Source organism: Pinus tabuliformis, chromosome 2_2 (assembly GCF_031772625.1).
Source record: "Pinus tabuliformis cultivar Carrire ecotype Pingquan chromosome 2_2, CPIR1, whole genome shotgun sequence".
Classification (NCBI taxonomy): Eukaryota; Viridiplantae; Streptophyta; class Pinopsida; order Pinales; family Pinaceae; genus Pinus; species Pinus tabuliformis.
Genome location: NC_142300.1, coordinates 798895893 through 798920516, shown reverse-complemented (window position 1 = coordinate 798920516; position 24624 = coordinate 798895893). Strand labels below are relative to the sequence as shown.

The 24624-nt window shown below is 41.5% G+C and overlaps 1 non-coding gene and 2 pseudogenes across 1 annotated transcript; all 3 read left to right on the top strand.

Annotated features, from left to right (window-relative positions):
* The first annotated feature begins 5172 nt into the window (after positions 1 to 5172).
* LOC149195111 (18S ribosomal RNA) lies at positions 5173 to 6981 on the top strand (annotated as a pseudogene).
* Positions 6982 to 8135: 1154 nt separating this feature from the next.
* On the top strand, positions 8136 to 8289 carry LOC149195110 (5.8S ribosomal RNA; annotated as a pseudogene).
* Positions 8290 to 11283: 2994 nt separating this feature from the next.
* Positions 11284 to 14631, top strand: LOC149195109 (25S ribosomal RNA). Its single transcript, XR_016255240.1, has one exon. It is a non-coding gene; the product is annotated as a 25S ribosomal RNA (ribosomal RNA).
* Positions 14632 to 24624: the final 9993 nt, after the last annotated feature.

Here is a 24624-nt window from a genome sequence, read left to right as displayed (position 1 = left end):
CCTAGTAGCATCATGATTTATTTGAATCCAATAATCAACTGTGCTTTAGATTTAGGCCTGCTAAATTCCCTATTCAGTGTTGCTTCGATGTCTGCTACCCTCGCATTCAGGTTATCATTGGAGTACTTGATATACCAAGTCAGTGCATGATCCTGCATGGCATTAACCAGTGTTTATTTCCTTATATGGTCATCTGTAACAACTTGAGCTTCCCATACAGCCTTCACTACAAACTAGAATTGGTCCGGATCCTCGTTTCATTAGCCTTTGAACAAAGGAAACTTCACTGTGTTTGCCATACTGAATCGCGGTGGTTGAGGTGGTGGTGGTACAAGCGATAATGGAGGTGATGGAAGTGAAGCCAGTGGTGGTGTGGGTTGAGGTGGTATTCATCGAATTCTTTGTCTTATCATATGAGTAGCACTTCATGGAGAGACCTTAGCGAGCTCTTCCTCGTTCCCTCACGGAGGTGAAATTAAGGGGCTATTTTCTGGACCATTATTTCCTTCATTCTTTAAACCTTTCCACTTTGCGTAGCCCTGAACATCAAGGTAACTGCATACGTCGATTTTCACACAACAAAATTATAATCCAAGTATTCAAATATTTTACTTACTTACCTCACGGTCCTTTGAGAAAGTGTCACTCTACCTTGCTATAGTTGACTGAGGTGTTGACCATGAACTCAGTAACAAATCCTCCAATAATGTGATCGAGCCAATGATCGATGGCGCACACAATCTTATCCTCTGATGCTTCCAACATTCGTACTAGCTCTAGGGTCCACACGATACGACCGTCAAGTTTCCACCTTCCTTGGCTATCTTCTAGCTTTGCGATCCACTCGTATAGCTCAGTAGGGAAGGATGTGAAAAAAGATTTCATGGATCTCCATGTATAGGTAGCTATCTAACCACTATTATTTTAATAGTCGCGAGTTTCTGTTTTCCTGTGTTGTGAACTCGTGAATTCTTCTATCCAACAAGCCTTCGATTTCTTTCTTAGTTTGATTTCAGTGATATAACATCAAACATCTCTCATACAGATTTCGGTCCCAGCAATGAAACCATTTTTTGGCTTGAGGGGGCCTGACCCAGGTTCAGTGTTATTTATCCACACAAATCCCTACACTACTAGCCCTTTTGGCATTAGCTCGAGGAGCGCAAACTGAAGTCTTACCCAAAGTAGTATGGGGGATGCTAGAACCAAGTTTCCGAACCCTTGAGATGGTTGTGATGTCATTTTATTCCAACTATACTTGCCTTTGTGTAGGTTGCTTCGCGCTATCTTCTACCCTTCAATGCCTTCAAAATTTATTACAATCGGCTTCCGCACAGCCCTAACTAGGGGCTGAAGTCCTTTCATGTTGCTAGGGCAGAGAACTGCGCTATTCCCCAAACTAGGTTGACTATCCTACTTATCTTATTAACAGATCTTAATTAGCTTCACATAAACAAATGTTCTTACTTGCATTCACTTAACCAATAAAATTTATACACATTCACGCATCATATAAGAATTAGAAGTGAAATTCATAGCCAATATAACATATTCATAAATAGGAAATAAATATGCAGAAATGATAGGAAACTTATCTTTATTAATACTTCTAGATAATTACAGACTCAACTGGCCCTGCACACTCAGCTGTAGGGGTCTGCACCCTCAACTCCGAACTTCTAGGCCTCTGTGCACTCAGCTGTACAGATCTACCTATGCTATGACCCAAAACTTAGACTTACACTTCAGAGCTATCTCGCATACATCTTCATTTCTTAGACCTTAGATTCCTTTGACTACTTAGAGCTTCACTCTATTTATACAATCCCATGGTTCGAGGACCATGGGTAGATCGTTTACAACTCACATTACATTATCAAAATAAGAGTGGACAACCCTATGACTCTTTAACAACTACGTGTTCTGTGCCCACAAAATGCAGAGTCTTTACATTGGAATTACAAAATTGGACCAAAATCTGGGCTCTAAGCCCCAAAACTGCCCTTGGGGGATCCCACGCCCAACAGTTTCCAAGTCATCCATGAGTTCCATTAGGAAAAAGCATTGACTTTTTTTTCTTTAGTGCTCTTTCCTATTTTCATTCTCCATTAGGAATTAGTAATTCCCCTAAATAGGTCAAGTTTATATGTTTCCCTTCTTTTATGAGCTGACATAGGAGAGAATATAGGGAGATTTTCTCAGTCAATCCACTCCTTTGACCCATAGAACTTGATGTAGGTTCACTAACGTTGTTCTCGAGGTAGCAACTAGAGTTACCCTAGGCACTAATGCACCCTTGAGCTTGCTAAGAAGCTTTCTAAAGTGCTAATGTCCAGATAGTGTTAGCTTGAAAACTGGGCCTGTGAACTTGGTTGGTCCTTCAGTCATCATGTCTTTGTCTTCTGAGTTGATGAGGAGGTCATTTTCTTGTATAAAAAAAACCCCAAAACTCCTTTGTGCCTATGTCACTATCATTCCCCTCAATTGTTGGGAATAGCAAATTTTGGTTGGGTTGGGTAGCCATGTGTGGCTACATTGAAATTTGACCTTCACTATATTGTTCACCTCCTCCCTATTTGGCGGTGAGGGGTTTGCTTTTCGTGTGAAAGGTGGGTTGGTAATTGAGTTGTTTTTTTGGGTATGCCTAAAGAATGGCCATGGGTCATTTGTAGGGTGGTTGATTTTCATCTTTTCTCCATCCCCACTCGGTAGCAAATGAGTGGTAATGTTGGCCATGCTTGTCTCAAGAGGCATATGTGAACAAATCCCCTTCTACTCTAAGTTATTGGAGTTGTATGGGTTGTTGTGCTATGGATCCCTAGCTCGGATTGGTCCCTCGTGCCCATCCAAATGATACAAGTGATAGATTTTCTTTTCATGTGAACGGTGGGTTGGTAATTGACTTGTTTTTTCAGGTTTGCCTAAACGATGATCTTGGGTCATTTGTAGGGTGGCTAATTTTCATTTTCTCTCCATCCCCATTCAGTAGCACATGAGAGGTAATGTTTCCCATGCTCGTCCCTATCCCTTGTGCCCATCCAAATGATAAAAATGATAAGTTTTCTTGGCGCTCCTTTGTGCCTTCGTTGTTGTGGTCCCAGATGGAAACCCCAAAACTCCTTCATGCCTATGTCACTATCGTGCCCCTCGGTTTTTGTGAATATAAAATTTTGATTGGGATGGGTAAGCATGTGTGGCTGCATTGAAATTGGCTCCTTGCTCTATTGTTCACCTCCTCCCTATTTGGTGGGGAGGTTTTTGCTTTTCGTGTGAAAGGTGGGTTGGTAATTAGGTTGTTCTTTCGGGTTTACCAAAAGAATGGCCTCAGGTCATTTGGTGGGTGGCTTATTTTCATCTTCTCTCCATCCCCACTCAGTAGCACATGAGCGGTAATGTTGGCCATGCTCATCCCGGGAGGCATATGTGAACAATTCCCCTTTTGCTCTAAGTTCTTGGAGTTGTATGGGTTGTTGTGCTCTGGCTCCCTATGATGGCTAACCTCTTCATTGTTTAGCTATTTATGGTGTTAGTTTCTTGTGCTTGTACTCTTTCTGTGTTGGCATTGTTGGTTGAGATGCATACATTTAAGAGGAACGTGGAAGGGTTTTGGTTGTAAACCACCTACCCCCACTCTTGCATGCTTTTTCATCGGGTGATGTGAGGAGTGGTTCTCCTTATTTTAAAGTTAAGGGTTGGCATTCCTTTCAAAGTGCACATCGTCTGTAGTTGCATTAGCTTTGAGGTTTTGCTAGATGTGGTGGCCCATATGTTTGATCGACTGATCAACATTTTCTTTGCATCGAACATGCATGGTATACTTTTGCGGCTAGAAATGTTAAGTCACAACGTTTGGGTATTTGTTGTTTCAATTGTGTATGTGATCATGGTCCAATGGGGAGGAGGCTTGCTACGTCGATGGTGGGGACTATCTGGAAGAAGGATTTTGAGGTGGAATTCTTTGACTGCCCACCTTTGTGTGCAGGTGGCCATAAATGAAAAGTATTCATTGTCTAGTTGGTAAAGCTATGGCCACTCTCCTATGTTGCTTGTATGTATGGTGCATGGGGTGCAGAGCTGCCTGACCCCTCCTCCTATTTGGATATGTTCTTTTATCATGTAGCGAGCCTCTTTATTTTCATTTATTTTCTTCCTTTGCCTCCGCATAATGGATTTTGTAGGAGGTCAAGTGATTGAGGTCCACCATTACTTCTGTCCAAATGGACTCTTAGGTGGCCTCGATGTTGGGTGGCCAAGGTCGGGGGCATTTATAAGAGAGGTTGTGGGCTTGGTCGATCTTGTTTTATTTCATTCCTTTGCCTTTGCATTGAGGTTGCCATAGGTAATCATGCAATTGAGGTACACCATTGCTTCTGTCTTGGTGGACTCCAAGGTGGCCTTTGTGCGGGGCAAGGAGGGTTCGGGGGCATTTCTAAGGGAGTCTAGAGGCTCAATTTGTCTTGTATTATTTCCTTCATTTTCCATTGCATTGAGGCTGATGCAGACAATCAACCAATCAAGGTCCACTATTCGTTCTGTCCAAGTGGAATCCTAGATGCCATCGGTGTGGGGTGGGGAGGTTTGTATGGCCTTTCTAAGATAGGATTTATGTTCGGTTGTCCTATTTTTATTTCCTTCCTTTTCCTTTGCATCGAGGTTACCATAGGTGATCGAGAGATTGAGGTCCACCATTTTTTCTATCCGAGTGGACTCCTAGGTGGCCTCGGTTCGGGGCGGGGAGTGTTGGGGCTTGTTTCAAATATAGAGGTTGTGTGGTTGGTTATTCTCCATTTATTTCCTTCACATCAATGTTTCCGCATGCGATTAGGAGATCGAGGTCCACCATCGCTACTGTCTGGGTGGACTCCTAGGTGCCCTCAGTGTTGGGTGTGGAGGTTTTTGGAGGCATTTCTAAGGGAGTGGGTGAGTGATCACTCATTTTCTTATTGGTTGGAGTGTGGTTGAAAAATCTGAAGTGGCCTTGGTGCATTGTGACTCGGTAAGTTTACCCTTTTGTTCACCATATCCTTGGCATGTTGTGTGTGTTTCCTTCTTGGGATGTAAGAGGTGCAAGGTATAAAAGTCTTACATGATATTTTGATATCTCTTTGACTTGATGGGTGTTCAGGTTGGCTCTTGGTAAGAGAGTGCTCTGAATGCCCTTTAAGTGGAAGGGTGCTAGTTCTCCCAGTAGTCATATGCTTGTCTCAAAGATTAAGCCATGCATCTCTAAGTATGAACTAATTCAGACTATGAAAATACAGATGGCTCATTAAATCAGTTATATTTTTTTTTATGGTACCATACCACTCAGATAACCATAGTAATTCTAGAGCTAATACGTGCACCAAGTCCCAACTCTTTGGAAGGGATGAATTCTTTAGATAAAAGGTCGGTGTAGGCTTTCCCACTTCTCCAGTGAATCATGATAACTCGACGGGTCACACAGCTCTTGTGCTGGCGATGCTTCATACAAATTTCTTCCCTATCAACATTCGATGGTAGGATAGAGGCCTACCATGGTGGTGATGGTTGACAGAGAATTAGGGTTTGATTCTGAAGAGGGAGCCTGAGAAATGAATACCACATCCAAGGAAGGCAGAAGGCATGCAAATTACCTTATCCTGACATGGGGAGGTAGTGACAATAAATACCAATACTGGGCTCATCGAGTCTGGTAATTGGAATGACTACAATCTAAATCCCTTAATGACAAACCATTGGAGGGAAATTCTGGTGCCAGAAGCCATGTTAATTCTAGCTCCAATAGTGTATATTTAAGTTGTTTCAGTTAAAAATATCATAGTTGGATCTTGGGTCGTAAAGGTCAGTATCCCTACTCGGTGTGCACCTTCCCTCCCGTCCCTTTTGTCGGCAGCGTGCCCCTAACCTTAATTGGCTAGGTCGTGGCTCTGACATTGTTACTTTGAAAAAATCAGAGTGCTCAAAGCAAGCCTATGCTCTCAATACATTAGCATGGAATAACGTGATAAGAATTTGGTCCTATTTTGTTGGCCTTCAAGACCGTAGTAATGAGTAATAGGGATTATCGGGGGAATTCATATTTCATTTTCAGAGGTTAAATTATTGGATTTATGAAAGATGTACCACTACAAAATAATTTGCCAAGGATAGTTTCATTAATCAAGAATGAAATTTTGGGGCTCAAATGCGATTAGTTACCATCCTAGTCTCAACCATAAATGATGCCGACCACGGATTGGTGGATGTTTCTCTAAGGACTCCACTAGCACCTTCTGAGAAATCAGGGAGTTTGGGTTCCAGGGGGAGTATGGTCACAAGGATGAAAATTAAAGGAATTGACAAAAGGGCACCACCAGGAGTGGAGCCTACGGCTTAATTTGACTCAAAACAAGGAAACTTTCCACGTCTAGACATAGTAAGGCTTGACAGATTGAGAGCTCTTTCTCGATTCTATGGGTGGTGGTGCATGGCCATTCTTAGTTGGTGAAGCGATTTGTCAGGTTAATTCCGATAATGAATGAGACCTCATCTTATTAACTAGCTACACAAAGGTTCCCCTTAGTGGCCAACTTCTTAGAGGGACTATGGCCATTTAGGCCATCGAAGTTTGAGGCAATAACATGTATGTGATGCCCTTAGATGTTCTTTACCACACGCACGCTACACTAATGTAGTCAACAAGTTTTTCTTCCTAGTTCGAGAGGATCGAGAAATATTCTAAAATTGCATCGTGATGGGGATAGACCATTGCAATTATTGGTCTTCAACGAGGAATTCCTAGTAAGCGCATGTCATCAACTCATGTTAACTACGTCTCTGTGCTTTGTACACACCGCCTATCACTCCTATTGATTGAATGATCTGATGAAGTGTTCAAATTGTGTCAATGATGGTGGTTTGTTGTCATCGACGTCATGAGAATTTCATTGAACCTTATCAGTTAGAGGAAGGAGAGATCATAACAAGGTTACCATATGTAAATATGCGATAGGATCATTAATAGTAGGGCTTTTCCTTTTTGGTTCAGTTTGGGTGGGTTTCGATTGCAATGTGGGCCCGTGTGGTGTATCTTTGGGGGATTGGGTTTGGTGTTTGGCGAGAACATTGTTGGTTGCTTGTCTTGAGGTCACACCTATATTTTCGTGTGTGCTTGCAAGCCATGCTTGTGCTTGTCCCACCCATACTTTTTTTTTCTTTCCCCCAATGTGTTGCAAGCCATGCTTGTGCTTGTCCCACCCATACTCTGTTTTTCTTTTCCCCAATGTGTTTCTATAGGGTGTTTGAAAGCTTGTTTCTTGGGATCCCTCTCCTACGATCTATTTCGCGAGGCATGGTTGTTGCAGTTGATGTGCTTGGGAAATATGATGGATAAATTTAGACTCATTAGTGTTCAGGAAGGATGAAAAGCAGTGTGAGTTCCTAGGATGGCCACCCTAGTCCTTCTAAATCGCCATCCCCTCCAGTTCCCGCCCTTTTTATAAAGGCATGAGGTTTTGGAAGCTTGTTCTCTATTTGAGCCTCCCCTAATGAGCCAGTGGCCACATTTGATATCTATTTCTTTCATGTTATTTTCTTCCCTTCTTCCTTTTGGCCCCTAGCTTTACGGAGAAAAGGTGGGATTGTTTTGGATTGGTGTTCAGGAAGGATGAAACACAATACAAGTTCCTAGGGTGGCCACATTAGTCCTTATCGATTGCCGTCCCCTTCAATTCCCCCCTTTTTGTAAATGCATGGGGATTGGAAAGCTTATTATTTGTTTGAGCCTCTATTTGTGAGCCAGTAGCCATGTTTGATCTCTATTTCTTTCACCTGGTTTTCTTCCCTTCTTTGTTTCGATCCCTAGCTTTACAGAGAAAAAGGGGAATTGTTATGGACTGGTTTTTGAGAAGGATTAAAAGAAGTGCGAGCTCTCGAGGTGGCCACCCTAGTCCTTCTCGATTGTTGTTCCATGTTTTCCCCACTTTTTGCGAGGGCATGGGGCTCAGGAATATTGTTCTCTATTTGAGCTTCCTCCTATGAGTGGGTAGACACCTTTGTTTCTCTCTCTTTCACGTGTTTTTCTTCCTTTCCTCCTTTTGGCCCTTAGCCTTACATTTGTTGTGGGGGGCGCCCTATTTAGTGATGTGGTAGATTTGTTAGTAATACATGGAAGCAACTCTCAACAATGGATATGTCGGCTCTTGTTATGATGAAGAACATAGATAAATACAATGCTTAGTGTGAATTACATAATCCCGTGAATCATCAAGTTTTTGAATGCAATTTGCACCCAAGGACTCGGTTGAGGGAACATCTATCTAGGTGTTGCATCCCATTCAAATGTGTTCCTTGCAATATGATAGGGAGTAGCAGAGCTAGTTGTCCGTGCCTAATGTGGTGCGGTTGGCTAAAATACCTCAAGCAATGTTTTGTGGCATGCATCAACAAGGAATGATCTTGTCCCCTTGGTTGGGAAGTCAACATTAGCTAATGCGGGCTTTGTGTGGCATTGCTCGAACTTGCTTTTCTCTCAATTGTCCTCCCATTAGGTAGGGAAAATTTAGCTCCAACTTGCGACCATTAAGTTTAAGCATATAATTAAGCTGAGGAAAAAAAACTTACAAGGATTCCCCTAGTAGCGGCAAGCAAACTAGGATGAACCCGACATAAAAATTAGGTGGCAGCGTCACCATGGAAAATTTTATGGGTGAATTTTCGCCCTTGGGTGAAATTAAGGGGTTTTATATTTTTATTGAGCAAATATTTTGTATCATAGTACATTGTTACAAATCGCCTAAATTTTATTTTATAAAAAAATTAGGTATGGAGGTTAGCCCACCTTATTTTGAGAGAGAGTAAGAAAAGTAAATCTAGCAAATTAGGAGTTACAACCTTCCATTCACCCTAATTTTCAAGAATAGGTATTTATGTAGTTATTTCACCCTCCACATTCGGTGTAAAAAAGGTTTTTTTTCTTTCATTTTCCCATATTTCATGGTATTGGGGTTAGTTTCCAGAAAATGACCTTATTTTTTGGAACAAACAAATGGTCACAAAAGAATAATTCATTTTATTTAAAAATTCAAGTCTCTTATTTTCATGTTTATTTAAAGATTGAATAATGTTCTTGCCATATTCCAAAGTTGCATCTATTTAGTCATAATCATATAAAGAATAATGGAAAACATTTTTTTATATTTACTCCATAAGTCACCTTATATTTACGTGTAAATAAATATAAATATAAATAAAGTGGAGTATGGTAAATAAATAAAACCTCTTTTTATACTTACTCCAAAGGTATGGTAAATAAATATAAATATAAATAAACTAGAGGTATGGTAAATAAATAAAACGTTTTTTTTATATTTAGTCCATAAGCCTCTTTCTATTTAGGAAGGCTCAAAAAAGAGGTTTTATTTAAGTGAATCCTATGGGCCAAATACCATGGGCCAAATTATTATTAATACCATGTAAAAAAACATTAGTAACCCTAATATTAGTGTTAATAAAAAAATATGGCACATGGTATTAACCCATGGTATTCACGTGGAATGTAGGCTATTTAAAGGGGGGGAATTAAACCAGCATAGATCCATCGTTACATTGGATCTACTAAGCCCCGGGAGGGATCAAATAATGTGATATGAAAACTAGCATAGAGTGAAAAATGTTTGATCCTCGGGCTTGGTAGATGAAGGGTAAAAATGGATCTTGTAATTTAATGTCACTTAAACATTTTAATTTGGTTAAAAAAACTAAAATATAAATCACTTATTAATTTTATTAATTTTTATAAATTACTAATAGTAGTTTTTAAGCTCCAGGTTTATGATAACCCATGGTAATATCATGGTATTCATGTTAGCATAGAATATTTAAAGGGGAAATTCTATCAGCTTAGATCCATCTTACTTCTTGGTCTACCAAGTGTTGAGAGGGATAAATAGATTTCATCCCTCCAAGAGTGGTAGAAGTAGAGTTAAGATGGATATAGGTTGGTTTTTATGATAAGGAAGATATTAAATAGACTTAGGAAATTATATTATAAAAAAAATCTTAAGGTGAATGGTTAAAGCTACATTTAGTCACTTCACAAAATTTAGTAAACAATAACAATATCTCCATTAATATTGGTTTTTTTGATTTAACAAAAAAAAAATTCAAAACAGTGAAATCTTATCACTCTTCATCACCCTCGTAAAAGAGAGATAGTCAGCCCAGATTTCCCACCATTTTTCAAACGTTCTCAATATGATATATTCATGAAAAAGTTAAGGTATTGATGTTGCATTAGTTGTTTGAAAAATATGGTGGTTTGTACAACCTTTCGTCTTCTCTGTTATTCTTAATTTGTCGTAATGATCTGTAGGGGTCGGGTCTGTGCTTGAAAAATATGTTGGTTTGTACAACCTTTCATCTTCTCTGTTTTCCTTAATTTGTCATAATGATCTGTAGGGGTTGGGCTAGTGCACCATATTGTCCTAAAAGGCAGAGATTATGCACCAAAAAGGAAATTAATCCACATGTTACAAAGTTGTTAAAAAAATGCAATACTTATGAAGGTAGTGAATTATGCTAATAAGAAATTTAGATTGGGAGAGACGTAATTAAATTTTATTATTTAATTGAAGGTTTCAAATTAAACTAATAATAAATCTATATGTATATATTAATATATTGATTGGAAGGCTTCTAACAATGGTCACTTCTTTCCATTAGATCCCCTTTAGGCCTTTGGGATACCTACTACTTTCTTATATTATATAGTTGGGGCTTGCTACTTGTTAGCGTGTTGGGGTAAACAAAATGTGCTTTTTTTTATCTCGTAGTTGGAGTCTATGGAATAAGAAAGAAATTTGATAGCTTGAAAAAAGTGGTAGAGAAAAGATTAATCTCTCCTACCTTGACTGGTGGTCAAGATCAACACCTACAAAAACTTTGTTGTGGAATATTATCAAAATTAATAGAAGGATATGAAAGAGTGTACAGTGAAAACCTTGACAAACATGGCCAATGAAACTTGCAACATTGTTTGTAGGAAGAGAAAATTATGTTTCTTTTTTCCAAACATGTATGTTAGTATATTAAAATTTAATGAATATGTTTTCCTATTATCATATATGGTTTCATACTTTAACAAAACATTTTCCAAGACTTCACTTTCTATTATTCAGTGAAAGATTTGCTAAGATCTTACAAGATTTTATAATTTAGTGATAGATTCGCCATGACTTTACAAGATAATATAATTCTCTGAGAGATTCACCAAAAAAACTATATATATACATATTATATTATTGATAAAATCACCTCCCATTTTTCCTATGTATCATGAGGATTCACCCATTTATTATACATATAAATTTAGGGTGGTTCTTAAAATTTTCCTTGAGCATCACTTGAATTGTAGTCTTTAGAAGCATCCTTAGTGGCAGACCTGGGCCAAGTCCATTGGAAAGGGGCACCTAAGAGGGTGATAGCCATGTCTGGTTGGGACCCTGCCACATCACAAAGCATTTTCAGTGAGTCAGTTTGTTTGGGAATGCAACCCTAATTGGGTGGTAAATTTTGTCCAAGGCTAAATATGGGAAAGAGACCAATAGAGAACAAGTACCACAAGGGAAAGATGAAAAGGGATTTAAAAATAGAGTTAAAGAGTGCTTCAAATTATTAGGAGGGAAGCGGATGGAGATTGTCAATGTGTCTCGGTCAGATGTGGAACAACTTAGGCTGGTCCGCCAATCGACCTGAGGTGCAAACCAACACGGGCTACTGCATCGTCACAAGTGTGGGTGGATTACTACCTCTCTGTTTGCCATTACGGTGGTATAGGAAGGAAGCATGCTCCCTTGTGGAGGGCAATGTGCACCTGCACGCTCATGGTTTTGGTTGGTGTGCTTTCCATTCAACCCATCTTGAAACACGGACCAAGGAGTCTAACATGTGTGAGAGTTGGCAGGTTTGAAAACCTGCGAGGTGCAAGGAAGATGACGGGTGAGATCCCCTCTCTTGGGGGGTGCATCATCGACTGACCTTGAGCTTATGCGAAGGGTTCAAGTGAAAGCAATCCTGTTGGGACCCGAAAGATGGTGAACTGTGCCTCAGCAGAACGAAGTCAGAGGAAACTTTGGTGGAGGCTCGTAGTGATACTGACGTGCAAATTGTTTGTCTGATTTGGGTATAAGGGTGAAATACTAATCAAAATATCTAGTATATGGTTTCATTTGAAGTTTCCCTCGAGCTAACTGGAGCTCAAAAGCGAGTTTTATCGGGTAAAGAAAATTATTAGAGGCGTTAGGGGCATAACACCCTTGACCTATTCTCAAACTTTAAATAGGTAAGAGGGTGTGACTGCTCCATTGAGTTGTGCAATGGAATCGAGAGCTCCAAGTGGGCCATTTTTGGTAAGCAGAACTAGCAATGTGGGATGAACCAAAAGTCAAGTTATGTTGTTGAATTGCACACTAACGTAGATCCCACAAAGGGTGTTGGTTGATTAAGACATCATGAAGATGGTTATCGAAGTTGAAATCCACTAAGGAGTGTGCAACAACTCATCTACCAAATCAACTAACCCATAAAATTGATGGCACTGAAGCATGAAACCTATACTCGCCCATCGGAGAAATTGCCTGGCTTCAATGAGTAGGAGGACACACGGGTCATTTCGAAACCTCAAACATGATCTTGGGTGGATCAGCCCTGGTGTAGATCTTGATGGTAGTAGAAAATATGCAAATGATAACTTTGAATATTTAGTTTGGAAAGGTTTCCTGTGAACGACACTTGGACATGGATTAGTCAATCCTAAGAGATGGGGAAGCCTTGTATCAAGGATGAACTCTAAACGAGCATCGAAAGGGAATCAGGTTAATATTCCCGAAACGAGACATGGAGGTAGGTGACAATGTTAGGAAATCCAGAGACGTCATCGAGGGCCTCGGGAAGAGTTATCTTTTCTTTTTAACATCTTGCCCACCCTGGAATCGTTTCACCTAGAGATAGGTTACAACAACTAGAAGAGCACCACAAGTCTTGCGGTGTCTAGTGAGCCCTCGACAGCCCTTGAAACTTTGGAGGACCGAGTACCATTCATGCCCGATCATACTCATAATGCATTAGGTCTCCAAGGTGAACACCTTTGGAAAATAGAACAATGTATGTAAGGGAAGTCAGTAAAACAGATCTATAACTTTGGGAAAAGGATTCACTCTGAGGGCTGGGCCTAAGGGTCTGCCCCCTCAACTTGTGGGTTTTCGATAGTTTTCATGAGCTACTATCGTGACAAGGGTGGACAGTTACGTGCCAATTGGGTGACGAGTGTAGAACTCCCAATGTCGGTGGCTTTTCCCTAGCCGGAGAATAGTCGACTCAGAATGGGTATGAAAAGGGGATCCAACTATTTAATTAAAACAAAGCAGTATGATGGTCCCTGTGGATGCTGACACAATGTGATTTATGCCTAGTTCTCTGAATGTCAAAGTGAATAAATTCAACCAAGCATGGGTAAATGGCAGGAGTAACTATGACTTTCTTAAGGTAGCCAAATGCCTTGTCATCTAATTAGTGATGCACATGAATGGATTAATGAGATTCCCACTGTCCCTATCTACTATCTAGTGAAACCACAACCAAGGGAATGGGCTTAGTAGAATCAACAGGGAAAGAAGACCTTGTTGAGTTTGACTCTAGTCCAACTTTGTGAAATGACTTGAGAGGTGTAGAATAGGTGGCAGTCATTTTCAGTACAAGTGAAATACCACTACTTTTAACAATATTTTACTTATTATGTGGGGCGGAGATGGCACATTGCCCTTGTTTTTGGCCTTAAGGCACATTTCATTGGGTCAATCTAAGCGGAAGACATTGTCAGGTGGGGAGTTTGGCTAGGGCAGCACATCTGTTAAAAGATAACGTAGGTGTCCTAAGATGAGCTCAACGAGAACAAAAATCTTGTGTGGAACAAAAGTGTAAAAGTTTATTCGATTTTGATTTTCAGTACGAATATAAATCGTGAAAGCATGGCCTATTGATCCTTTAGATTTTTGGAATTTGAAGCTAGAGGTTTCAGAAATGTTACCACAGGGATAACTGGCTTGTGGCAGCCAAGTGTTCATAGCGACGTAGATTTTTGATCCTTCGATGTCGGTTCTTCCTATCATTGTGAAGAAGAATTCACCAAGTGTTGGATTGTTCACCCACCGATAGGGAACATGAGCTCGGTTTATACCATCATGAGACACATTAAATTTACCCTACAAATGAACTGCATTGCAATAGTAATTCAACTTAGTATGAGAGGAACTATTGATTCACACAATTGGTCATCACACTTGGTTTAAAAGCTAGTGGCACGAAGCTATCGTGTGTCAGATTATGACTGAATGCCTCTAAGTCAGAATCCATGCTAGAAGCAGTGCATGTCACTCTTCGACTATATCTCAATGCATAGTAGGGGCATCACTTTGTGTCCCCCAGGGGCCCGTGTCAGTTGAAAATTGCGATCGTGAAGCATCTTTGTTGGTGTAGCTTTGAAGTTCAATTCCAAACGATCATTGAGAATAATCCTTTGTAGATGACTTAAATAAGTGATAGGATATTGTAAGTGGTAGAGTGGCCTTGCTACCATGACCCACTAAGATTCAACCCTTGGTGGCCTCGATGCAGAGCTTATATCTTGTCACACATTATTAAAACAAATCCAAAAAACTCTCTCGCTCTTGCGCCTTTGCCTCATCCTCTAAATGAAAATTTTATATTACTCACATTTAAGAAATTATTTGCTTTAGGGTGGGAAATTTGGGGTTTCCACGTTGCGACAGAAAAGGTGCCCAAGCCTAGGGAAACTTGGGGTTTCCATGTAATGCCCCGTCACCCAAAATTTTGGGTTTCCATGTAGCGCCCCAGTGCCCAAAATTTGGGGTTTCCATGTCGCGCCCTGATGCCCAAAAATTTGAACCTAGGGAAACTTGGGGTTTCCATGTTGCACCCCGGTGCCTAAACCTGGGAAACTTGGGGTTTCCATGATGTTCCATGACCAAAATTGACGCCCAAGTCTGGGGAAACTTGGGGTCTCCATGTCATGCCGTGACCAAAACCGACACCCAATTTTGGGGAAACTTGGGGTTTGCATATCCCTTCCTTGATCGAAACCGCAGGTTTCCATATTTTACAACACGATGGAAACTTGGGGTTTTCAACAAAGCCCCAATTTGGGGAACTTGGGGTTTCCATGATGATGGAAACTAGATCACAATACTGGGGAACTCGGGGTGTTTCAAAGTCGCTGCCCAAGTGTTATAGACATTTTTGTGCCTAACAGCATGAAGCATGAAATGTCAATAATCTAAGGGATCCAAAGTCCCTAAACATGTTGTTCCTACCCCTAGAGGAACAAGGTCAGCAAACCACAGCACTAAAAATCAGTTCTCCACCTGAAAACACTCAAAAACAAGCTATTTCCGGATCATGTCAGCTGCTCCACTGAGCATCTGCGTTGAATGTCAACTGCTCCACTCTGTACCTGCGCTGAATGTCAAAAGAAATGAAGGCTGCCTGCACTGGGCGAGATTGGCCAAGTGGCACAGTCATTCTGCAAGGTGTCAAATGCCCAGGAAGCTTCCAAAATGACACTTGGATCAGGTAATTCGCCTTGTGATGAGTAAGAGGATCTAGATCTAGTAGTGGAAGCAAGAAACTCCAAGTGGACTCAAGAACTGAAGAATAACTGAAGTGGGAGAGGACACTAGTCAGCTTCATGCCAGTCTCAAGCTGACTCATTCTTTCTCCAAAACTCCTATATATAGAGCTCTCTCATGAGGTCTAAGGAGGCTGGAATCTTGTGTGTGTAAGGAAGTGCTGTTGGTTTGAGTATAGAACTATCGGGTGATTTTCTTGAAGGAGGTGAAGAGGAGATTTCTATCTGCTGGGAAGTGTTGCTGGATTGGGCCTCTTATGGTTGTAACACTCTCAGAACTTTAATTCTTCCATTAATAAAGCATTTGAGGTTCTTCTATATGCATGTGTCTCAATGGTGTATTGATGCTTGTATATTTGATTTATTCTAATCCTTGAATCAATTATGGATGTATGCTTCTTGTAGTTTCCTTTTCTTGTGCTTTTACAGGATCTTTGTGTAGCTGGGCCAGTGAAAGAGCAAGGAGATGGGAGCAAGCAGCAAAGAGGGAATATTGGATCAACCATTAGCGGAAGATAACGGTTAGTGGATCCCTTTCTCCTCTCTCTCACATCTCATAAAGAAGTAATCTTGAATAGCTTTGCATTCAGTTGTTGCTGAGGTACTATCACCCTTAGAGTTGGATAGGGTCATTCCGTATTGGATACTTTTCCCAACAACAAATTGGCGACTCCGCTGGGGATCGTATCTTGTTGGTTGTTTGAGTTTTTTCTATTCATTTCATAAACAAAGGGAGTACCGAATCGAACTGCATTTGGATCTTTCAAATGCAAAGTAGAGGGCAGCTACTCTAGCTCAGTTTCTGGGCAAGTTTATGATTCGAAGAGCTGATTCACAAGGACTCTAATAAGCTCTTAGTGATAGTTTTTCATCCTACTTTTCATCCCTTAGTGTGTACTTGACTGATAGCTTCTGATTTGGCCAAAAACTGTGAATTTTTGAGCAATCTGTGACCCAGAAACCAAGAGAAACGAAAGTTTCATTCTTCAGTGCAGGCTGTGTGAAGGCTGTCTGCATTTCAGCGCAATTCCCGAAGGGGCTACCTGCGCTGAAGGTCAAACTGCCTGTGTACCACCTGCGCTGGACCAGTTTTGCCTAGTGCTACTGGGGTTTCCTGCTGTTTCTTGCCCTGTTTTCACTCTTGTTTTGCTGCCTGTTACCAGTCAATGTGCCTATATGAAACCAACTTTCCTTGCCACTATTTTGCCTCGGTTGTATAAAGAAACTGTGTTTGTTCTTTGTGTATTTCTTGTATCATTTACAGTTTCCCATAAAGAAAGTGAACTAGTCTTGTTGTGACCTCTTAGATCTAGGCCTGTGATTAAGTGTCGTTTTTATCGTAAGAGTTAGTTTGTTTTCTGTTCATAGCTGATTGAGCTTTTTCTTTCGCCATATGGTTTGAATTTATATATTTCTAGTGTCGAAACAAGTAAATCTTAAGGTGTCTTTTGATTTTGGACAAGCTTGTTTGCTTTCACTTGAAATTAAATTCGAAATTATACAACAACTTTCTTTTTGTGTCACACAAACATTAAGGAAGAGAAAAGAAATACTTGCATTTTGCATGTGCATTATGACGGTTTGCATGTTGATTTAGGGAAAATGCATTAGTGTGTGCTCTATGATCTGTGTGAAAAGATGTTATCTTTCTTTTCCCTCAGTAGTTAAGATTTTCAAAGTTGAAAGATTGAAAAGCTTGCTTATCATCTTAGACTGCATTTAGGAGTGTTACTATACATCTCGTGGTGATCCATAAAGGCAAACTGCTAAACAAGATCAACCTTAAAATAAATTGAATTTACATAACAACGCATTGAAACATAACGCAAACACATAGAGGTCTAAGCTAGAGACATGTTCCGGCGTCATTAAACGTGATATCTTAGCGTTGAGTGGTTGGGTGATTCCTCCACGGTGAAGCGATAAGTATCAATACGGACTTGTGCTCCCACGTACCATCGCGTATATATTGGGAGACCCCTATAGGATCAAAGCCTTTATCCATAGGAAACCATGTCGGCCGCCCTACTGATCGAAATGCAGTGAACACAACATTCACGAAGATCGACCACTCGTACCGTAAAACGTATTCTGTGGTTTTGTGAGAAGTTTAACACACCCTCTGCCTAGAACTCCAGAGCAGTTTCTTTTGTCCTATTTCAAACTCTATAACTAAAAAAGTCCATCCGAGCATTTGTCACTTCGGGCTCGTTAAAACATCGAAGGAGACTAGAGTCATCTTTAGCTTTTTCTCGACTCTTAAAAAGTGAAAAAGCAAGTTGTGTCTAAAGCGTCGTTATAAAATTTATTTTAAACGGAACATAATCACCTCCTATTCCTGCGTTGATCTTTAGGTTGAGAACATGGAACGCCCCAACCAAGGAATTCCACATGATGGAAATCCTAGTCCTTTCTCCTCTTGGGGAGAGGTTGGTGCGCCCCACATGGCCACATTGTCGCTTCCAGGACTGACAATTGGCCTGCCTATTTGGCTATTCTCAACCAATGTAGTTCAGAACACCATGGTTCCTGAACAGTCGAGTCAATAGTTAGATGAGTCTAGAGCTGCCCACCAGCCTTCTACTTCCTATAACTCTTCCTCCAATCCTTCATCTTCGAAAGGTAGAGCCGGCAAAATCTAAGCTCCCGTGGAGAAGAAGAAGAAGAAGAAGAAAGAGAAGAAGAAGAAGGAGCCTAAGGCGACTGGGGGCAAGCAAAAAACATCTGACAAAAATCCACACACAACACAGACCGGGCCTAAATCGCCATGTGTCATATGTAGGGGAGACCACTTCCATAGAGATTGTCCCTGTATTCCCCGGATACTAAGGGACTGGTCCCCTCGGTTGCACAATTCGGGAGCATCAACCTCTGATAGCCATGTTGAATACTTACCGTCAACCAACGAAAGTGAAGGTTCAAGGCAAAGAGGGGGATCAAGATCCCCCTGTAGAATATGTGAAGGCGATCACGCCATCCACCGTTGTCCCTTCTTAGACGAAGCGAAGAGAGTTTTGGAAGATCGCCCGGTTTCACCGTTGAGACATCCTCCTGGATACAAAAAACTCGTGCCAAGTCCTTCGTTGGTTGAAAACACAGCTGGCCCGTTCAAGTGGTCAGCTAAAGCGTCAGTCATTGAAAATGAACCTACTGAATCCAGACCAGACGAAAGTCTAAAGGTCGATACGGCAGTTGAACCGGTTCTTCCTTCAGAGGTTTCATCCTCAAATGACACCGTCACTAAAGATTCATCTTCAAATGACACCCTCACTGAAGAGAATAAGGATGACACCATCTAGATTCTTTTCATCAACACAGATTCTGATGAGCATCAGGGCAATGCGCCCATTCCTTTATCGCAGGAAGGAATATCGTCAGGATCATATCTGGCCGTGTATTCGGTCCCACCACCAAGCAACCTGGTTGTGTCCTTTGATTGGAACCAACTAGGCAGACCCCGGTTGCCAGCCAGTATACCATTCAGAATCATGGTCCAAATTTATAGAATGGTAATGGCGGGAACTATCATTGATGAAGGGGCATCTGTGAGCATCCTTTCCTCTATTGCTTGGAAAGCACTGGGTTCCCCGGCACTTTTGCCTGAGATAAGAAATCTCTCGGGTTTTGATAAAGGAACCAGTCGACCGTTAGGGATCCTCCCCAATGTGCCTGTTACATTGAAAGGGAAGACCGTTCAAATGAACGTGATGGTCGTTCAAGGACCCTTGGATTATAACCTACTCCTTGGACGAGACTATATATATTGCATGGGAGCTATAGTCTCCTCACTCTTTAGAGTAATGTGTTTTCCACACGAAGGAAGGGTAGTCAAGCTCATGGACCAACTTTCATTTCCAGGATCACGCATCGCAAATAGTCAAATACCAACCCTCAATGGTCTATTCACTCAAGAAATGTCTCCACCCCCAGTCCTCCTTCCCGATGAATGTGAGTGATTCAGAAAGATGGGACTGGAACCCAGGGGGCATGCATCCTAGTCTGCTTCGGGCAGAGGAAACCCTGGGTATAAGGTAGAATTTCTGCGAAAGAATATGACTAGTCCGTACCCCGTCCGTATTTGGAAGAGGGGTTGTTCTGGGATAGGATTCTTTTGTTAAGGTTACTTGTTTGACAACAGTCATTCACCATTGTCTACTTCGGTAGGCAGTGCCGAGGAAATGTTTTCGTTTGATGGTGTTAACAAAACAATCTTTGGGTAACCAGAAAGAGGCAAGCCTCACCCTTTAAAATAAATGTTTTTTTGGATAAGTAGGGGCAACCTTGAAATTGTATTTTATACCTGGGGGCATGCAACCTTTTGGAATGCAAGCAAGGGACGACTATTTATTTTTTAAAATTTTTAGGTCCTCCCTTTAAACCTGTAGGTCTAACCCTTTAAACTCGTAGGATTAGCCATTTCCAAACTTGCATAAAGAAAGGATGAGAGGGAGCAAAGCTTAGTGAATATGAAGCTCTATAAAAAATAGAGATCTCACAGGAGACATTTCTTATCTTATGACTGGTATATCGAGCAGTTTTAGAATAAAGTTCATGCTCGTTAAAAAATAAACGCAAGATATGAGTAGTTTTAACGCGGTCTTCATGCTCGTTAAAAAATAAATAAAAGCAGTGAGCAATGTTTCCCCCAGAGTTTAAGCTCATTTTTAAATAAAAAATGAACCTATTTCGGTAAATAACCATTGTGATCGTAAATTTATTAGCCATGAAAAGCCTTGGTCGTGTTTGCACTTGCCACCTCCATTCCATTTGGCCGATCGTTCACCCCCATATGATTGTTTACCCATTTTGAGGAACAGCTGCGAAGAGTGATTTCACTTAGCCATCCTTGTGACACTGCCATGATTGGAAAATTCCAACCTGTACCTGGAATCTGCTGCTATCCCTGTTTATCACTCGTTCCTCAAAAGATGAGTCTTATTTGAGCTCTTTTCAATTGACTCGTAAAATATGAAAAGTTTGCCGAGTTTTGGCCTTCCAGCTCGTTAAAAGGACCGGAAGAGCTATCCCTCCTCTAGATTTTAATCTTTTTGGACTTGAGGGATTATTTCACAAAAAGGTCGAGCGCTTGTTTTATTCGGCTCGTTAAAGTTATCGAAAACTCATCCCTTCTGTATTGTATTATACTTTTTCGGACTTAAGGGATTAGATGACGCAAAAGGAATTTTGGAGTTAACTTTCTGTACCTTTTCAGACTCTCTAAAAATGAAAAGGACCGAGTTGTCTTTGTCGCTAGACTCGTTAAAATGATTAAATAGCGACAAACTTGTCTTTAGACGAGAACGAGTTTCCCTATCGCTAGGCTCGTTAAAACATAGCGATGGGCTTGCCCGAAGGGCAGGTTATAGAACAAGCATATGTTATCTTCCTCAAGCTTGACAAAAATAAAGAGGTACTGGTCAGAAATGACTGGGGAAAAAATTGGGAGAACCTCAAAGCTTTAATGGTAGCAAGTCACTCTTGAACATGACACTTTGTCCTCCGTATCACATCGGGTTGGGTTGTTTCATTCACCGTCTCATCACCATGGTCCTCGCCAAACCATCCACATTTGGGGTAATGCTACCGATCCATCACATCAGTGTCGTTATATGTTCAAGAGATGTTGTTCAGAAAGAGTCAACCGCGTCCCATCCACTGCCATACATTATCCTTCATCCACCCATGATCGCCACCCTGAATCATATCTCACAGATTGTTTTCGCCTCCACTAAAATCATTAACTCCGTTCTGTGTCACTGATGTGGGATTCATTAAGGCCCTCCTTTGACGGATCGCTTCTTGTCGACCTCAGCTCATTATCCAAGAAGTTGATCTAGGAGCACCCCCCCCAGTACTTTGAAGCTTGCATGCCTCAATGGCAAGTTTCTCACTTCCGGCGACAGGTATACATCAATGACCTTCGACCAGAAGATTTTGCGTGGTGTTCGACGCCAAGTCCTATATTCACACCACGTGAATTGTACTATAGTACCTTGAGGGTCATTATCATTATCGGTGATTCCTCTCGCACTTGTTAACGGTTTACATTATTGACCGGTAATCAAGCGATGTCTTTCCATGTTCGACTTCGGCGCAATTCTCACATGGATCGACTTGTACTTAGAGTGAAGATCGAACGAGTTTGAAGACCCCGGATCTAGTTTCATCCATCCGGGCTGCGATATATATTCAGGAAAAATATAAAGGCATTTGATATGTACATTATTGCAGTAGATGATCATCCTACTCAAAGGATGATAATTTCAGCAGAGAATTACCAGTCTACCATCAGACGGTCGTCTGTTATATGTACCAAAATGAATTTATAAAGCTGAGCATGGGAATGCCCGCCTCAGCTAGATCATGAAAGCAGAATGAAAAATAATGTATTGTATTGTATTTTATTACAGGGCACCTCTCAGCGATTGAATGAACTTTGGATCCTCCTGATAAAGCATTTCACCCGATAAACGACCTCATACTTTAGGGGGCAACTGTTATAGACATTTTTGTGCCTAACAACATGAAGCATGAAATGTCAATAATCTAAGGGATCCAAAGTCCCTAAACATGTTTTTCCTACCCCTAGAGGAACAAGGTCAGCAAACCACAACACTAAAAATCAGTTCTCCACCTGAAAACACTCAAAAACAAGCTATTTCTGGATCATGTCAGCTGCTCCACTGAGCATCTGCGCTGAATGTCAACTGCTCCACTCTGTACCTGCACTGAATGTCAAAAGAAATGAAGGCTACCTGTGCTAGGCGATATTGGCCAAGTGGCACAGTCATTCTGCAAGGTGTCAAATGCCCAGGAAGCTTCCAAAATGACACTTGGATCAGGGAATTCACCTTGTGATGAGTAAGAGGATCTAGATCTCCAAGTGGAAGCAAGAAACTCCAAGTGGACTCAAGAACTGAAGAATAACTGAAGTGGGAGAGGACACTAGTCAGCTTCATGCCAGTCTCAAGCTGACTCATCCTTTCTCCAAAACTCCTATATATAGAGCTCTCTCATGAGGTCTAAGGAGGCTGGAATCTTGTGTGTGTAAGGAAGTGTTGTTGGTTTGAGTATATAACTATTGGGTGATTTGCTTGAAGGAGGTGAAGAGGAGATTTCTGTCTGTTGGGAAGTGTTGCTGGATTGGGCCTCTTATGGTTGTAACACTCTTAGAACTTTACTTCTTCCATTAATAAAGCATTTGAGGTTCTTCTATATGCATGTGTCTCAATGGTGTATTGATGCTTGTATATTTGATTTATTCTAATCCTTGAATCAATTATGGATGTATGCTTCTTGTAGTTTCCTTTTCTTGTGCTTTTACAGGATCTTTGTGTAGCTGGGCCAGTGAAAGAGCAAGGAGCTGGGAGCAAGCAGCAAAGAGGGAAGATTGGATCAACCATTAGCGGAAGATAACGGTTAGTGGATCCCTTTCTCCTCTCTCTCACATCTCATAAAGAAGTAATCTTGAATAGCTTTGCATTCAGTTGTTGCTGAGGTACTATCACCCTTAGAGTGGGATAGGGTCATTCCGTATTGGATACTTTGCCCAACAACACCAAGTTTGGGGAACTCGCAGTTTCCATGTTGCAATGTGGTCGGAACCACCGACAGAAACCACCCAAGTTTGGGAAACCTGGGGTTTCCATGTCTCACCCTAGCACAGGTAACTTGGGGGTTTACATGTCATGGCACTCCCTGAATACCTCAAGAGTCTATGGAACTTCATATTTCCATGTCGTGGGGTGACAAAAAGATGCTAAAGGCTGAGGATTTTGGGGTTTCCATTTCGCGGCACAATGGAAACTACTACCCAAGTCTGTGGACACATGATGTTTCCATTTCGCATCACGACAAAAATTACTACCCAAGTCTGTGGACACATGAGGTTTCCATTTCGCATCATGACAAAAATTACTACCCAAGTCTAGGAAACATGGGGTTCCTATGTCACGTTGCAACTAAAACTGCTGCCCAAGTCTAGGGAGTTTCGGGTTTCCATGTCATCGTGCAATAGGGAACAACTACCCAAGTCTGGGGAGCTTCAGGTTTCCCTGTCATTGCGCAACAAGGAATAACCTCCCATGTCTACCAAACATGGGGCTTTCCGTTCCGTGGCATGACATAAACCACCCAATTATGGGAAACTTGGGTCTTCTATGTCCTGCCACAATAGAAACCGCGACCTTGGTGCAAGGATCTTTAGTTTCCATGTCACAAAACGACAGAGAATCACCCAAGTCCACGGGACATCGGGGCTTCTATTTTGTGGCATGATGGTAAACGCCTAATTTTGGGAACCTCTAGGTCTCCATCTCCTACCTAGGTGAAAACCATGGCCCTGGTGCAGGGAACTTAGGTTTCCATGTCACAACACAACTGAAATCACCCAAGTTTATGGAACTCATGTTTTCCATGTTGCGGCATGATGAAGAACCACCCAAGTATGGTGAACTTGGGGTTTCCATTTCAAGACAGGGCGGAAACCACTTACTTGGTCTCCCTCCATAACTTGGGGTTTCCATGCCTTGTCATGACAGAAGTTGTCCAAGTGTGGGGAAAGCGGGGTTTCCCTACCCCACCGTGACGACAATCACCCAAGTGTGTGAAATCTAGGGTTTCCATGTCCCGTCATGCTGAAAACCCATACCACATAGGGGGGTCCTGGGGTGTCAAGGATTCGATTCGGGAGCATCCAAGAGAGTGGAAAAACTGAACCCATAGTATTGGCGCACCTTGATGTGCGATGAGCACCCACGTTCGGTTAAATGTGACTCAGGTAAGCGTTCGGTTATATGCGATGAATTGGTAGGACATTCACTTATGTGCGATGGTGATGGATGCACTGATAGTCAATGCGTCGTGTTGGGTAGGGCACTCACCCCTTGATACATGCACAATGAGAAAGTCACCAGTGGAAGGCGTGTGGGCGACCCATGTAGGGTGACCGAATGAAAGGGATG